Source organism: Amblyomma americanum, chromosome 7, assembly GCF_052857255.1.
Source record: "Amblyomma americanum isolate KBUSLIRL-KWMA chromosome 7, ASM5285725v1, whole genome shotgun sequence".
NCBI lineage: Eukaryota > Metazoa > Arthropoda > Arachnida > Ixodida > Ixodidae > Amblyomma > Amblyomma americanum.
Window position 1 is genome coordinate 78,699,386 of NC_135503.1, and position 12,134 is coordinate 78,711,519.

Here is a 12,134-nt window from a genome sequence, read left to right on the forward strand (position 1 = left end):
ATAACATACGAACGACAAGGCGGACCCACAACTGACCTTCCCAAACATATACGCCAGCTTCTGGTCATTCCTCCACTACCCCGGAACATGCACCCAGATTTCCACGCTGAACGTCGTACAGAGAGAGCCAAATCATTAGGCAAACGCTTTATTAATGATACCTCTGTGGTGTATGTAGATGCGGCAGATTCTTCGGCTGACAAGATGGTAGCTGTGGTCACCACGGAACGTGGTACACTCATAACTGGGGGCACTATACGCACTCAGCACACACATGTTGGAGAAGAAACAGCCATTGCTTTAGCCATTGTGGGATCCTCGGCAGAAACCATTGTCAGCGACTCAAAATTGGCTATACGTAACTACACGTTTGGAAGAATCTCCCCACAAGCAGCACGGATTCTGCTAAAGTATCAGCCCACGCGGCGCATTCGCCTAATCTGGACGCCTGCTCATGCTTCCCTTGCTGGTAATGAGGCGGCTCATAACCTAGCTCGAGAACTGTCCCGCCGAGCTGGGTCGTGCAGTCCACCCGCCCTATGCTCTGGCAAGGACAGGTTGTTTTCTTACAGAGAAATCCTGCAGCCCTACAGGCTTGCAAGACTCAGATTCCCCCCAGCAGATAAAACGCTCTCCAAGCAACAGGCCAAAGCCTGGCGTAAACTTCAAACTAACACCTATCCAAATCCCCAATTGTGTAGCTCCTATTCGGAAGGACTCTACTCAAACAAATGCAAAAATTGTGATGCGAAAGCCGATCTAAATCATATGATCTGGAACTGCCCGCAGGCCCTACCCGCGAGTCACTTCATTACCGACTCTGCTCATTGGGAGGCTGTATTGCTCAGCCCCGACCCGGGGATACAGATCAAGCTCCTCCAGCTGGCTGAAGACGCCGCCGCTGCCCAAGGGATAGCGGCCGCCGTTTAAGCGGGGGGCGACTTCGTGTCGCTCCTCTATATCCGCTGGAAATAAAGTTTCACAACCAACCAACCAATCAGCACGTTACAGACACGGTGGGGAGATCGCTGGACCAGGCACGTAGAGGTAAAATGTTAGCTGTGGCACACAACAACTTAGTCGCGCGAAGGAAACTGAGATCCCGCAAACTTGAAGTTACCGGGATCGCCAAGTTTGCTCCTCAAAGGGATCAGAAGGAGTTGAAAATAATCCAAGCAAGCAAGCCATAACGAACACACAGGTTGGTAGGAGGCCAACGATTGCACCACTCTGGACTGCCTTCAATAAAGCATCAGCCGATTCATTGAAATGAAGGCCCCTGTGTCCAGGAAACCAAACAAACCGAGTTGATTGGACTTGAGGAGAGATCGTAAATCTGAGTATGCGAAATGATAGTGATTCGGCAGACGCGGATAGGGAAGTGCATAAGAATAACGAGTCCCTAATTATTACTACCGTGGAAAAAATGTTAGGTATTTTGCGCACAGCAAGAACCACCGCTAGAAACTTAGCCAAATAAATGGGGGTAAAATCTGGAAGACGGAGAGAAAAAGACAAGGTTATCCAAAATGTTAATATTCGGAAGTGGTTGTGCTTTTACTTCTAATTTGTTCATTGTTGTTTCTTTTGGCATAGTGAACAGACCACACAGCCAAGGTATGTTTTACTGCGTAATTTGTCCACCGTGAAAATGACTTAACTATAAATATACCGTAGTGAATGCATTATTTGCGATCAGTAATGCAACGTGTAAGGAGTAAAAATCCTTTAATAACTAGCGATGCTCACCACGTTTAGATCATTCAACATGTGATATCCTTTGCAGCTATCTGCGAGTTTACACAAAAGGCAGCGCATGAAAGTAATTTGTTATGTTTTGCAGGTTCCGAGGTGCATAAGAGGTAGAACCGCTTCAGAGCGTTTGCAACACCGACAACCCGAGTTCAATTTACAGAGCTGAATACGCAGTTTTGGCATGTAGCAATGCCAAAATCTCACCTTATTTTCCCTGTCTCCCACCCATAACCTGGAGCCGCTGGCTGCATTCGGCGGAGCTGGACATCCAGCGACATCTGGGTGAACATGCAGCCCATCTTCTGGGGCCCTAATATGAGTCCGCAATAATTTTTTTTTTAAAGAAGGACGGAGTCGCTGACTGAAACGATAGCAAAGGTCGCTTCCAGCCACGCCACAGCGCTGGATTCTTCAAAGACGTTCAAAAATATCGAGGGTTCGTCGAAAGACCGTGCCTTAGCACTTACCTCGCAAAACTGTTAATATACAGGGTGCTTCACCTCAGACTTTACATAATTTTTAAAAATAGGGGTTTCGAGGCTTGAAGACTGCTTCTTTCGGCATAGAATTGTCAGTGGTGTATTAAATCAGAATACAGCTAATATGTACTAACTAGCAGGTCGATTAACTAATGTTGAATTATTCCCTTTTTAAATATTACCCTTAGGCCTCTTAATAACTGAGAGGCATGTTTTTAGAATTTTGAAAACGCGGCTACCCTCGGCGCTGTGACCCAATAAATTTCGCCTACATCGTGCCAATATAAATGCGCTTTTGAGAAGCCTGCAGAGCCGCCGCGGTGGCTCGGTGGTTAGGGCGCTCGGCTACTGACCCGGAGTACCCGGGTTCGAACCCGACCGCGGCGGCTGCGTTGTTATGGAGGCAGAACGCTAAGGCGCACGTGCGCTGTGCGATGTCAGTGCACATTAAGGATCCCTAGGTGGCCGAAATTATTCTCGAGCTGGGAGGACTGGGAGGTCCTGCTCATGTCTGCAGACCCGACCTTGCTGCTGTGACTCGGACTGCCGACGTCATGTCCCGGCATGACCTACTTGATGCAGTGCGGGACCGCGCAGTGGCCAGGGACCCAGCTGCGTCTAAAACTCACTTGCTCAATAAAGTTTTTCTGTGTGTCTGTCCGGAACCCTCCACTACGGCACCCCTTTATTCCTTTCTTCTTTCACTCCCTCCTTTATCCCTTCCCTTACGGCGCGCTTCAGGTGTAAAACGATATATGATACAGATACGGCGCTATTTCCTTTCCCCCCCCCCAAAATTAATATTATTATTAGAAGCCCACAGGCAAAGCAAGCTCTCCAGGGGCGCGATTACGGATCAGTCTCAATCGAAATTGTCTCAAAAAGTATATCATTTGCCTCTCTCCTATTGGTCGGCGGCCATTTTGATTTTTTTCGTCACTGACTGACGTCGTAAATGACGCAGAAGTGGTGACGTTGGCCATCTAATTATGCGGGCAGATTGAGACGATTTTTTGAGACTGGAAAAAGTAGTATCAACACGTTTGAGACAGAAAATGGCGGCTGTTTACATCGTCGTATACGCGGGTGACCGCGCGAGCAACGGTGTCGGAGGGTGCATGAAGACGACTTTGACGCGCGGGAGAGTTATTTGGAGGAGACTGCGCAGTGTCTGTGCGACGAACTCGCCGTTGAACTGGGAAGTGCGCGGGTGAGTGCGCTGTCAGTGGAGCGGCAGGTGCTGTGCGCGCTGCGCTTCTTCGCCTCCGGTGGGTTTCAAGGGGCCGTTGGAAATGAAGAAAACGTCGGCGCAGCCCAACCGACTGTGAACAAGCCTTTGCGGCGGGCAGCGGAGGCCAATGTCAACGTTGGGTAACAGAAGGGGGGTGTTTGCTTTCCGAGGAGACCCGACGAGAAGGCGGCGGCGAAGGAGGGCGTCCTTTGCCTAAACGTTCGCCGCGGCAGCATCTCCGGCGTCGTCGGGTGTGTCGATTGGGCACTCATCACTATCAAGGAGTCTGGGGGCAGTGCTGCGAACGAGCCGCAAGCGGTTCTACGCTGCGGACGTAATAGTGAGTATACCTCGGCCACTGTTTTTGACCGCATGAGTTCAAGTGCTACAAGTGCATGAGCTACAAGTGCGGGCCTCGGCAGCCAGAGTGAGTACGGGCTGTGCTTGTTTTTTCTCAGATCTGTGGCGCGAACATGTGCATCCTGGCCGTGGACTCGCGCTGACCCGGATCCTTCCGCGACGCGTTTGTCTGGCGGCATTCCGAGGCGGAGGAAGGCCTGCTGGACGACGGTGAGTTTTTTTCTGGGTAAGCAGTAAAATAGCCGTGTCACCCGTCGGGCGAACTCAGTCACATCTATTGAGCTCCAGCACTATGCATTTGGCCGGATCTGCTAAAGCTACAAGAATCAGTCTGGACAGTTACACAAATGCAGACACTTTACAGTATGATACAATGTATTGCCACCCTTTCCTTTTGTTAAATATAATTGCAGCAAAAACACAGGACACATATTACATTGTTGAAATGCATAGCCTTTCCTGTTGAAGAAACCAAAGCAAAATGCACCTGACAGCGCTTGTGTTTTGTAGGCAATCATAGCGCATCATTTATATGAATATGGTGGTAAAAGACTGACCTTACAGTAGTGCTCACTTATACATCTAAATCCTGCATGTATGTATGCTCTTGAATGTCATATTCAGCAAAGCCTGGATGTGGGCTACTTGGCGTGAGTCTTCTACTGTATAGCAGAGTGTCCTGTAATGCTGTTGAGATCACTGAGAAAGGACATGCTTAGCCGCATCATTTTTTGTTATGCAGGAGACTATGTCTACCCACTGGAGCCATGGCTGCCTGCACCAGTTGCACGACATTACAGACCTGACTCAGCAGAAGGCCTGTACAACACGCCACATGCTTTCACACAATTTGTGGCTGAGCGCTGTATTGGTGTGCCGAAGAGCTGCTTCCGTTGCTTTCAAGGGCACCGGATGCACCAGTGCCAGTGGAAGTGGACAGTGCGCATCATCACCGCACGTGCTGCACTTCACAGCCTCTGTTTGGATGCGCCCATATCAGCAGAGGGTGCAGGCGACACTGCCTCTGACCCAGATAACAACGGGCCACCTCTAAATGGTGGCTGCCTCGTACAGACGGGATCCCTCCTCACCTGCCTCCTGAGAAGAGCATGCGGTGCTGTACTTTTGGCCTCTCTAGGACGACCCGTCTCCAGAGGAAGGCGTACCGAGGGATGGTGCAGCGGCAGTTGCGATGGAAAATCTAGCGTCCAGAGACGGCTCACCATGCTGGCATAGAGAGTCATATCAGGCACTCTTCCCTTGTTGCCACTGTCATTTCCTTGTGTCATTGCACAACACACATCTGCAAGTGTGTGAGCGATTGTGTGATGTGGTTGTGCCCTTGGCCAACCTGTGTGCAGCGAGAAGCCAGCAGTGACAAACAAGTGCCCCCCACCGGCTGCCACTTCATTTTCAGTGTGTTTGCTAGTATATCTTCCAGTCCCTCAGCAGCGTGTTGCACAGTCTCTTCCTGAAGACGGAAAAGGTGTTGAAGCAGCTCGCCCAATTTCTGAAAAGCATCATTTTGAACTCTCTTTTGTCAATGCTTATGTCAGCCCACCTGCCCCTTCTCTGCTGTCTCCTTCCAGCTTGGTGGAGTGCCTGTGGTCATTACCTGTGTGACGAACATGCATGAACCAAACGTGTAGTGCTGGAATAAGGCATGAAATATTTGTGATGCTTGTTGGAATCAAAAGCTGTTTTTTATTGCATCATACATTCAGTAAGCGCGTTTATTTTTTTAGGCACAGCATTTGACTCGAGTGTTTCTATTGCAGAAAAGGCAGTGTACATACAAGCATACTTTACCTTGATGTACAATTACCGTATGGCATTTCTGAGTGCAGTTAAGAAAAAAAATCTGAAAAATTGAGTTCAAAGTGCATGTTTTCTTTCATACAGAGGCTACCTGTACAATAAATATGGCATAGTACAGTGTACATGATGCATTTTCCGGACTACAAAACATTTTGGCACATATAAGTAGTGTAAATACCAAAGCTAAGCTTTTAGCGTAATGGTGTGTGGCTAGGGGTTTCGCTCTGTGCTAAAAGCTGTACCTACTGCAAGGAAACCGCTGTACAACAATGCATAATAAAGATTGTAAGGTGCAGTGGCTACAATGACTGCTGAATGACTAGAACATCTTCACTGATAGACAAAGATGTGTAAACATCACAGACACATCATCAAGGAGATGGTGTGTGATTTGAGGTTAGTTTACAATCACAAATCATGCGACACCGTTACTGGAAATGCTCTACAGCTCTAAGAATATACAGGCAGCTCCATTGTGGGAAATTTTGAGCACTCGCTTATTGCCCCATAACTGACACCTAGCTTGGTTTGCGTAACACAGGGCTATGAAGTCTTGTCCATGATGACACGAGACGGTGACAATGCCGAATGGCCGGACAAGCTCCTTGTGCTATCATATAATATGTGTGATAAGTGCAACTGCTTTCAAGCTACTTTTCGCCTAGGTATTTAATGTCCTAGTCATTTTCAACTGGCTGTTCCCTCTCAAACTGGAGTGGCCTGTATACAGGGTGTCTCAGATATGATGGACCATAATTTAAAAAAAAAAAAACAAGTGGTCTTCCGACCTGAAGGGAAGTGCATGTTAGAAGCTATGCAAAGTATTTAAAGCCCTTCAAACACTGCCCTCACCAAACCCAATTATACCAACACCACTCCGCCTGCTGAGCAAAATACAATATTACACATCACTGCCCTGTCCTACCTACCTCACTGCCCTGGATCATATGCAATTCAAGCGCTGTGTACCAGCAAACATGAACAAACTTGCTCAACTTTCTGCCCAGTTGCAATTAGCCTCTATACAAGCAAAGTACTTCTTTCCAGGTTGACCCTGGATCTACTACATGATCAGTAAATAACGTTAATGGAACAAGCTCGTTCTCTCCTCGGTGACAATAGGAAACTTATCAAGTCAAGTGCTTCCTTTCTCTCTAAACAAAGTGGAGCATAAACAACACAATTTCTGCATCTAGCACAGGAAAAAAAAGAAACTACGGCAACAACTGAACATAAACCGAACGGAGCTACAAAAATACAAACGGAACATCAAGTGCTTAGCCCGATGTGGGTGGCAACACTTGGTTACGAGGCAGAAGAGTGCTGCCCCAGAGGCAGGCCGTGTCGGCTCTCATTTCCCGCACCGAGATTGCAAGCTATCAGCAGCTGCACCTGTCTGTCGGCAGTTGCTTCTATGTGATGATTCATGGTTTTCTGGTATTTTCTAAAGAAAATAAACAGAACCACACGTCACTCGGCGATCGATAGGCGCCGACCGAGAACACAGACTAAAGTTGTCTTCGTCGATTTTCGAGCCGAGCGCTGCTTGTAAGTTGATCTCTGCAGGCCCGTAGCATTCACTGCCTTCAATCAGATTTTTCTGCGCAGCTAAGACATCCGCAAAGTACCTTGATTTTAGACGACATGCGAAAAAACAGGAACTAGCCATGGAATCAGCTGTTTTCTTGCAGGCCGCCATGTTTACGTTATGCCACTGCCAGCGCGCCCTCATGGCAAGAGAAGTTAACCTGCAGCAAATTTAATTGCAAAACTGAGAATGCTTCTAATTTTCCCTCGTGTTGTTGAGATTGCAACACAGTTTACTACCAAAATAAAACATTACTTGATTTCTTAATTGCGTTTTTGTTCACTTTCAGACTAACATGTTCACGCTGTACCGCTGACAGCACACCTTGGCGGCAAGAAAAGTGACTGAACAGCAAACTTTATTGCAAAAATGAAAACACTGCTTCTTTTGCTTGCTGCTGTTGGGTTTGAAATATAGTTACTTAGCAAAATAAAACATTACTTGTTTTTATTCACTGCGTCTTTACTGCAAAACATTAGTCTACGGTCCCTTGTCGTGCGAATAGTCGTTTCGGGGCGGAGCCCACCGCCTCCTTGCTCCGCATTGGCCGATTCGGCGGTCGGCATTTCTCGGTGTCGTCATTTTGACGTCACTGTCTCAAAATTGAGACAGTTTTTTGAGACTGATCCGTTATCGCGCCCCAGTGCTCGTAACTCGTCGAATTAGTCAAAATTTGTTGAGCCACAGCGCCGAGAGTAACCGCGTTTTTGAAATTGTAAAAACATGCCTCTCAGTAATTAAGGAACCTAACAGTAATAGTTAAAAAGTTAACTGTACAGTATTAGTCAATCAGCCCGCTAGTTAGCAAGTCGTGTACTTGTATTCTGATGTACTACACCGCTGGAAACGCAATGTAGAAAAAAGCGCTCTTCTAACACAAAAACCGTAGTATTAAAAATTGTGTGAAGTCTTAGGTGAAACACACTATATACTTTCAAGGAAGCTTGCATGCATGCTTCCTTCAGAGCCACGCAAAAAATTGAGTCGACGTTATGTTCCAGTTGTTCTAGAAAGAGCAGATTTATGGGTAGTCATCTCAGTTTGCGGTTGGCCTCGCAAATCTAGTGGCTCATACGTTCTACCGACGAAATGGCCGAAAATATTGCGGCAGCCAATTGAATAAAAAATTGTAGGGCGCTTAAGCTTTAAGAGCGGGACGCCACAGCGTGTTGAAGAGTTGCCAAGGTGTCCACGGATTATTATTATTATTATTCGGCGCGATGCCTTGCCAGTTGGAAAATTTAAGGAAAGGAAATGGCGCCCCTCTCACATATCTCGGTGGGCAATAACCGCGCCGTAAGGGAAGGAAAATGAAATGAAAATTGATTTTAAGGAAAGGAAATAACGCATATATATAACTCACATATCTCGGTAGATACCCGAACCGTGGCGTATGGAATGGAATATTTACCACGCGCGGTGCCGACAATTACGACTACTACTACTATACTACTACTACGCCAACGGCTTTTCGACCGAACGAGCTGTACACGCTGTCGCGTAAAAAGAAAATCTTAGAGAAGTACACAAAGTAAAAGTTAATTCTGTGAGAGAACGTTGCGAATATGCGCTCAAGCTGTGTCTTCATCGTCTTTAAGCTCATACATACTTTATGAAAGAAGCATTTATACCTTTCTTTTCTCATTCACTGATGGATTATGCTATTCCTAGCGCACTTATCGATACTGCGAGAGAAAAGGCGCTGATAGGTGGCTTGCGGAGATTGTCTTACTTTTAAGCTCAAGACGTAGCACCCAACTCCAGTCAGCTTTAATCAAATATACACAACGTCTACGTCATGTCAAAGGCTGACAGTAGGCCACACAGTAGCCACTCTCAAGTATCTGCCAATAAAATGCATAAAAAAGAACAGCTACGCGCTTAGAGGGAAGAGGCGGTCACAACAATTACAACCTCACCTGTGCAACAGATAACTGCTTTTCCTTGGACTATCTTTTATTCCCTCCCATCTCGCCTGCACGAAAGGGCTTGTCCGAGGCGTTGGTTCTTGCTTAACTCCAGCACAGACCCTTGAACGTTAACGTCTTTCCTCTGCGGGTGTTGCTGTTGTGCATCTTTACAGCCGGGATGTTAACGACGTGCGGATGCCAAGCGAATCTGTAATAGCCACTTATCCGGGTGCTTTCTGCCCGTCAGAAATCAAGGCACGGTCTTTAACCTTTCAGGCGCGCCCGTTAACGTCTAGGCATCTGCAGTACAACAGCTGTTGATGCTATGGCCATAGTGCAGGAGCTTACAAGTCCAGCTTCCGGTGTTTAAACTGTGGGGACGCTTGTTCAAAGAAACCTGCAAAGACCAGAGCAAGAAGCGCGGTTTTTACTGTGGGGTCAATGATGCACACCGCTCATATTGATGCTCCTTCATCCTTGAGATAACTGAGCGGAAATGCTGCTCATGCCGAAAGGCATTAGCAGACGTTACATAGATGGCCTACGGTTAGCAGGTATGACAACTTGTCAGGAAGTCACGTTAGATTCGACGGTCTCTCAGGCGATTGCGGCTGCACTGGAAGCTTTATGTCTAAGATTGTTGAGCGGATAGTGTCTATACTAAACAAAGCGCCAGTGTTGTCTTCTTTTTTGAGTGTAGTCTTGGCGCTAAGATATGTGTATAATATATCGTAATGGTTAACTGACGTTCTGGCAGCTCAGCTTACACATGCGTGTTATGCATGCTAGCATGGCCCCTTTCACGATACCTTTGTTTCTCCCAACTTACCCAGCCTTCCAGATCTGAAAGGACTCAGCCCCAGGAACGAACTATTGTCTCTTCCACTGTACTTTTTTCGCGAACTTCCAGGGATGTTGGAATTGCCTATGAATCAGAGATAGTAGAGAATGCGCGGGCTCTCAAACGCAATGGACCTGAATAAGTGAACATATCTGAAAGTACGCCAAAGCAGAAGCCTGGGCGAGTTGGTAGGTACTCATTCTGAGACAGCGGAAACAATACAAGGACGACAGAAACGTACAACGCCGCGCTCGTGTTGTACGTGAGGACTGTTAATCCCGCCACGATTATTGTTTTAGAAAGGAGGCGGCAACAGAGTCTTTCAATTCATCGGTTTTCTCGTGATACCCGATGACCGCTTTTCGGTCTTGACATGATCACGCTCAATTTTTGATGGCGGGGACAAAGAGCGACGTTTCTGAGTTGGACATAACATTTATATGTCAAAGCGGCAAGCGTTACAGGGAGTTTGTCATTGACATTCGTCAATAATGGCGTTGGTGTAAGTGGGGTTGGAGGTTCGGCTGAGTCAACACTGGCGTAGGAGGAAGGACATGTTGGCCGAGTTTGGCTGCTCAAAACAGATGACGCAACCTGTGCTGATATCACCCGGGACAGGGCATTGCTGAAAGTGCTGATCGTATACGATCGAGGACACCAGCAAAACCCTTCTCCAGAGCAGCAACAGCTGACTTTGTCAATCCCACTTCTACATCATTACCAGCTGCGCAGACAATTATTGCATATGAGGGACTTTTTTTATCCAGCAAGGCGTACGCATCTGGTCGCGATCACTTGCCCCGCCGAATAATTTCCAGGTCAGCCTCCTCATCCGCACGCTTCGGACATATGGAATCATCAGCTGGGTTAGCACAGCGTCAACCGCAACAGCTAGAAGAATCAGAAGGGCAGGTATCTTATGCAAGATTGTCTCCGAAAATGTCAGCGTGTTGCCGACTTACATGACTTGGTGCTGTGGTCAAACCGCCGGCAGTTCCCACACTAGAATGGCCGTGGCTGCAGTGAGTCTACGCTATAGACAGGGCCAGATCTTTAGTTCAAAAGGACAAAATGACCCTGAAATAGTCGCAATAACTGATTTTGTGGGCACCCGAGAACCAACAGCCTTCCCTTTACAGCGGAAGACGGCCAGAATGCCAACACCAGCATTTTGAAAATCCTGAAAAACTTTTGGGGTGAAGCTCAAGGATAAACACTTAGTGCAGGCAAGCTGTTAAGGAATAAATGGTCTCACCGGCAGTGAGGTGAAATACGCGTACTGGAGCAAGACCACCTCACAATCTAAACCAGAAGACCTGCACACTATACCCCTCCTGCCAAGCAGTCTTCCTTCTGAAATTTCCAGATGGCGGCTGGTCACAGGCTTCAGTTGCTCCTGAATGATACGAGAGTTTTTGAGTTTAATGGCTGCATCTCCAATAAGGACTAGCGCCACAGGGATCACCTTGACACCATTAATACTGAAAGACTCAAAAGGGAAGCTTTGAGACGGCACACTGGCGAACCAGGATGCTGGAGTTTCCCTTGCAGAGGTCGAAGCTATGGTCAAAAGCCTAGCAATTCAAAAGCCCTAATTCCCACAGGACAAAAAACCTGGTTTAATACCTCACCCGTGGAACGGCCTCACCTGGGACCGATTACAGTCGAGACGACAGTGCAGCAAAGCTCTAGGAGACACCGGACACAGGTCGACAGGTCGCGGCTAACAGGCTCCTGTTGACACACACAAGTACCAGAACCTTGTAAGTTGCAGCCGCAACTCTGATGGTGGGTGTGCTAAAGCTAGTTCCTCAGCGCCTGGTCTTTGTCCACTGAAGGACAAAGGCATCGTCTACGAATATCATTTCGCCCTGTCGTAGAGCATTCATGTAATCCGGGCAAATTCGACTCATTTCCCCACTTGCTGCTGCTTTCCGCCACGCCTTCCTTCTCTTTGAGTCAAAATGTTACCATGAGGGCCCCGTGGGGTATGAATTTTTTATTGTTAGATATCCCGAACAAAATTAGTTTCCTCCCCCTGATCTCAGCTAGGACATTAACTCTTGCCATTATTCTATGACCCTCGCTTCTAATTCACGTGACTATTAAGTTTTCTTTAACCTCCTGCCTCAAATTGTGGCTATTTCACGAT